General features: G+C 47.7%; 1 pseudogene; it reads right to left on the bottom strand.

The window, feature by feature from the left end:
- Window positions 1–3669, bottom strand: LOC122098805 (annotated as a pseudogene).
- Window positions 3670–5065: the final 1396 nt, after the last annotated feature.

The following is a 5065-nucleotide window of genomic DNA, read 5'->3' as shown; positions in this document are numbered from 1 at the left end:
TTAGGCTCTTTTCAAATGCTTCCTATTATAATATGATCTCCTGTCTTTTCTCAAATCATATTTTGCCCCATATATTCCACATGTATACAGATGAACATACATGTTCTGCCCCAACTGTACATTATTTGGGAATACCTGAAAACAGACCTGACATATAGTCTCACGAGCAGATAAATGAGAAACCATATGCTGTACATCGTCATATATTCTGAAGTTTCCTTGATCCCAAATGGAATAGACATACCTGGCCATGCCTTTGTGCTATTCATCAGGCAGATGCAATTGACGTTCTCTTAAATGACATTGCCCATTTGTTAGGAAATGGAAAGGCTTGGAAAAAATTATATTAAGTGAAGTAAGCCAGGCCCAAAGAAACATAGGTCCCATGGTTTCCCTTATTTGCAATATCTAGTATATGTCTGAGTCAAGCAGAAAAGGTCAGATAAGGTGATGTTAAGGAAATGAATCCTAAGATATGTATTCAAATGTTTTTTTTCTTTCATACGATTGCTTCTAACATATTTATAAGAACATTTCTTTGTTGCTTTGTAAGTCCCTCCCCCACAGTATAACCCCTGCTTTCACTGTATTTGATGTCGGTATAATTTGTGGAGGGGAAGGGAAAAAACAAATCGTTTAAATAGGGATACAGGGGGACGCATTGCAACAATGAGATGTACAAGTTGTTATGTCGAAAACGAACTTTACAACTTTGATGTGGGTGGGGGTGTGTGTGACGGGGAGGATTGGGGGAGGGAGAGGAAATAAAAAAAATTGCTTTCCATGGGCTGGGAAGTCCTGGGTCCTGGGTTTGATTCCTCAGCACCCCATAAGCAGAAAAAGCCAGAAGTGGCACTGTGGTTCAAGTGGTAGAGTGCTAGCCTTAAGCTGAAGAGCTGAGGGACAAGGCCCAGGCCGAGTTCAGGCCCCACGACCAACAAAACACACACACACACACACACACACACACACACACACACACACACACACATACACCCAGCTTTCCATCTGTCTGACAAACTGTTTTTCCTTAGTATGAACAGTGTAGTGTTCTCTTAAATGACAAATCTGGTAAAATTCTTGTCCACACAGATTAAATGCTTTTGCCTGTGATGTGATCTCTTTCATTTTCTTCCATGATGGCACTCTATAACCATATGTTGGTCTAGGCAGCTGGACATAAGTTTAACCAGTTTCATAATGCTGGCCACAATTAGGACATAGGAAAGGACAAGCAGAATGTTTATTTTATTTTTTATATTTTTTGGGTCCGGTTGTGGGGCCTGAAATCTGGGTCTGGGCGCTGTTCCTCAGCTCAAGGCTAGCGCTCTACCACTTGAGTCATAGCGCCACTTCTGGCTTTTTTTTTCCTGCTTATGTGGTGCTGAGGAATCGAATCCAGGGCCTCATGCATGCAAGGCAAGCACTCTACCACTGAGCCACCTTCCCAGCCCCAAGCAGAATGTTTAAACAGCTGCTTTCTTTGGATACTACTTATGTGGCAATTATTGTCCCTAAAAAGCATCCCATATTTCAACAAACACACATGTCTTATTTTAGACTGCTTATCAGGATTTTCTTTCATGTCCATATTCTCCTCAGTATTTCCTAGTCCATTCATTGTCCAATCTTGAGGCTCTCCACATCTTTGAGTGTGTTCCTGAAGTTATCTGCCCTACACTAGTCTTTGTCCACATTTACCACCTGCACAGATCTGTTCAAGGGGCTTGTGCTTGGCTAAGGTCTCCTTGGTTATTGTGTGTGACCCCACACAGCTCACAGGATGCATTTTCAGCATCTTCCCGTCCTGGACTGTTGTTGGTAGGAGGCCTCATATTTTCTAAACCACCACTTTCATCAACATGTATGGACATCCAAAGTTTTAGGGCTTTCCTACCAATTTTTTTGGGGGGGAGGGGGCAGGATGCTGACATCTTCTTCAACATAATTTCTATAAAATGGTTCCTCGGTTTCATCTTCTAACATCGCTGTCTGGGGATTCATTACAGTCTTTATCATTAACTCTAGTAATGTAAACTATTTTTTACTGTTTTTTTTTTTTTTCCCATCATGGGGCCTGAACTCTGGGCCTGGGTGCTGTTCCTCAGCTCTTCAGCTCAAGGCTAGCGCTCTACCACTTGAGCCACAGCACCACCTCCGGCTTTTTTCTTTTTGCTTATGTGGTGCTGAGGATGAGGAATCAGACCCAGGGCCTCATGCATGCAAGGCAAGCGCTCTACCACTGACCCACCTTCCCAGTCCTGTAAACTATTTTTTAACTCATCTGTAGGAATCTCTTTGGGTTCCATCTTGATAATGATTCCTTTCCACTCAGCCACTCTGCTTTTTTCCTCACCGAGTACTTCAGACTCCACTGTGCTACGTTTTTGGTGTGCCAGTGGTTGAAGCTGAGTCATCAGGAGCCTAGCTTGTTTTTTCTGTGTCCTTGTCTGCTTGTGCAGACAAGTGTGTGATGTTCCCGTGTTTCCCCTCTCCATTGTCTACTATTCAGTGGTAGATCTTGAGTTTTGGCATGAATGTCTGTTAGTACAAATAGGCACATGTTCATTTGTTAGTTTTCAAAGTGAAGTCAAAGTCACAGCTATTACAGGTACAACTGCAACCAAAGCACACCATGCTTTCTTTTGGAGTAGACAGCTTGGACATGGAACTTTTTTTAAAAATCATACATCTAATAGTGGTTGAGGAAAATTACCTAATTGTAAATATTCTTCCTCCAGCTCCTTGATATGACATGTATTTACTGTTGAGTTTGGTTCTGCACACCACGGGTTGATTTCATTGGCATTTCTAGCCATAGTGTCTACATACATTCTTATCTTAAAAATCATTTTGTTGTTCTGCTTGCTGGAAGCAGATGAACATTTTGAACTAGAAGCGTCTACATCATGTGTGTGTTCCAAGCAGTCCAGAATATTCATTGCCATTTTGAAGTACTCAAAACTAAACTGGGCTGTCATGATCTTTCCTAGGTACATAAATTGCACAATGGGGACAAAACGCTCAGCAGTAATTTTCCTATTGCTAGGATTCAGTTGTGCAGTACCATGCTGATGGCTCATGACATTCAAAAAAAAGGAGCTACAAGCAGCTCGAACTGCTTTGTGTGCTTGAAAGACAATGTGGTTAGTTGCCATGCAAGATCAGAGAAACCCCATTGTCTTTGGTTGTTTAGCTGGCTGCTGAAGAACTAGCTGCAGTGACGAGGCTTGGCTATCTTCTATTAGACACCTGGTCACAGCAAGAACCAGGTGTGTGGAGATTTTAGGGAGTTTAAGGTGAAAGGGGCATGGGAAAAGCGGGCAGAGGCAAGCAATCCTGTGAACTGGGGCTTATCCAGGGAGTAGGCTGTAATGGAGGACTCCCACTGTTGCACAGCCATGCCTGCCGCACCCGGCTGAGCAGGTCCTGCTTAACTGGCAACTCCAAGAGTCTGCCCAGCACTTAGCCTGAGGTCTGCCAGCCTTCCCCTCCCTCTCGCTCGCCCACGCACCCCCCCCCCCACTCCGCTGCTGCTGGGGAGCGGCCCACAATTCCTGGTTTGTTGGGGCCCATGGCACAGCCGGTACCGCGGGCACTGGCGCGGCGGGGGCCTGACCGCCCCTCCCCAGGCTGCATGGCAGGAAAGGACTGTGCTCCAGCCGACATCCTAGAGGCGCTAGGCCGCTTCCCCACTCCGCCCAGATGTCAGATTGCGGCCCCCTCAGGGCTCAGCCTCGGGGCTCTCCCCAGCGGTACTCCCTGGAGCTTTCTGGTGGTGCAAGCACCCTCGTTCGGCCCGGGACGCCCATTCCCCACGCTCCCCTCACTCTGCTTTTCATGGGCCAACCGGCTCTGTCCCTGAGTCATTTCCCTGCTTGCGCGCCACACCCGCCCCCCACCTCGTCGTCCGGCTTTCCCCGCCCCCCATCCCCCACAATTGCTGCTCCTCACTGGCCTTGTGCCTCATCCTGGTCTGGCGGACACACGGGGCCATCCTCCCCCCCCCTCCCCCCGCTGAAATGATGCCCATGCTTTGTCATACTCTGTGGGAAGTCCCCGGGTCACGTGGGACGCCCTTGTCTCTCAGGCTTCTCTCCTTGTTCCCGCCTACTGTCATGACAGGGATTTTGGCACGTGAGCCAACCCCGAGCCGGGCTGATGCATAAGTACGTATGTACGTACTTACGTACACACGCACCCCGGTCCAGCACTCCAGTGCCACGAGTTCCCAGCTACCAGGCACAGGGCTACATAGGTCCATAGCCCAACTGCCCACCAGGGAAGCAGCACCAGAGCAGGGGCTGCCAAGCACGCATGCGCGTGCTTCATGGAACCTTTGCATGCCAAGTGCAGTGTGGGAAGGGCGGGCTCGGCCTCCTCCCACTCGGAGGAGCCCACCTGCTACTGCTGCCAACATAGTTTTTGTGCCTCTTCTAGGGCAAGATCTCAGGGTCTGTAGCTGTCCTTTGGCCTTTTTGCTCAAGGTTGGCGCTCTGGCACTTGGGCCACTGCTCCACTTCCAGGGTTTTGGTGATTAACTGGAGAAAAAAGAGTCGCACGCACTCTCCTGCCCCAGCTCTCTTTAATTAAAATCATGATTCTCAAATCTCAGTCTACTGAATAACTAGCAATACAGATGTGAGCTATTGGTGCCAAGCCTTTCAGTCGTTCTGTTTAAAGACTTGGGTTGGTCAAATGGTGTTGCCTGTGGATGATAAACGCCTACACATCCTGTTTTGACTCCAGGAGACACAGAGACCATGTGCTCATTCTGGGAGTGTTCTGGCTGATTCTGGCTGGCAGTGGATTTCCAATGGCCATTGTGTGCTGAAGCGTGCTTGCGTGCATACATGCGTGTGTGTGTGTGTGTGTGTGTGTGTTGTGTGTGAGAGCCATGGGGGCAAGGAGAATGTACTGTTTCTAGTGGCTGTGAACTCTGGGTTTGACGCTGTGACTGTTGTACTGGCTGTTTCTTTGGCTGGACATATGGTATGTGACAGCTGGGTCCTGTATCCTGTCATTCCAACCATGTGTCTGTGACATTTTGTTATTCAATCTTTCC

The sequence above is a fragment of the Dipodomys spectabilis genome, unplaced genomic scaffold (genome assembly GCF_019054845.1).
Source record: "Dipodomys spectabilis isolate Male_0828 unplaced genomic scaffold, ASM1905484v1 ptg000492l, whole genome shotgun sequence".
NCBI classification, from domain to species: Eukaryota; Metazoa; Chordata; class Mammalia; order Rodentia; family Heteromyidae; genus Dipodomys; species Dipodomys spectabilis.
This window is presented reverse-complemented; position numbering and strand designations above follow the sequence as displayed.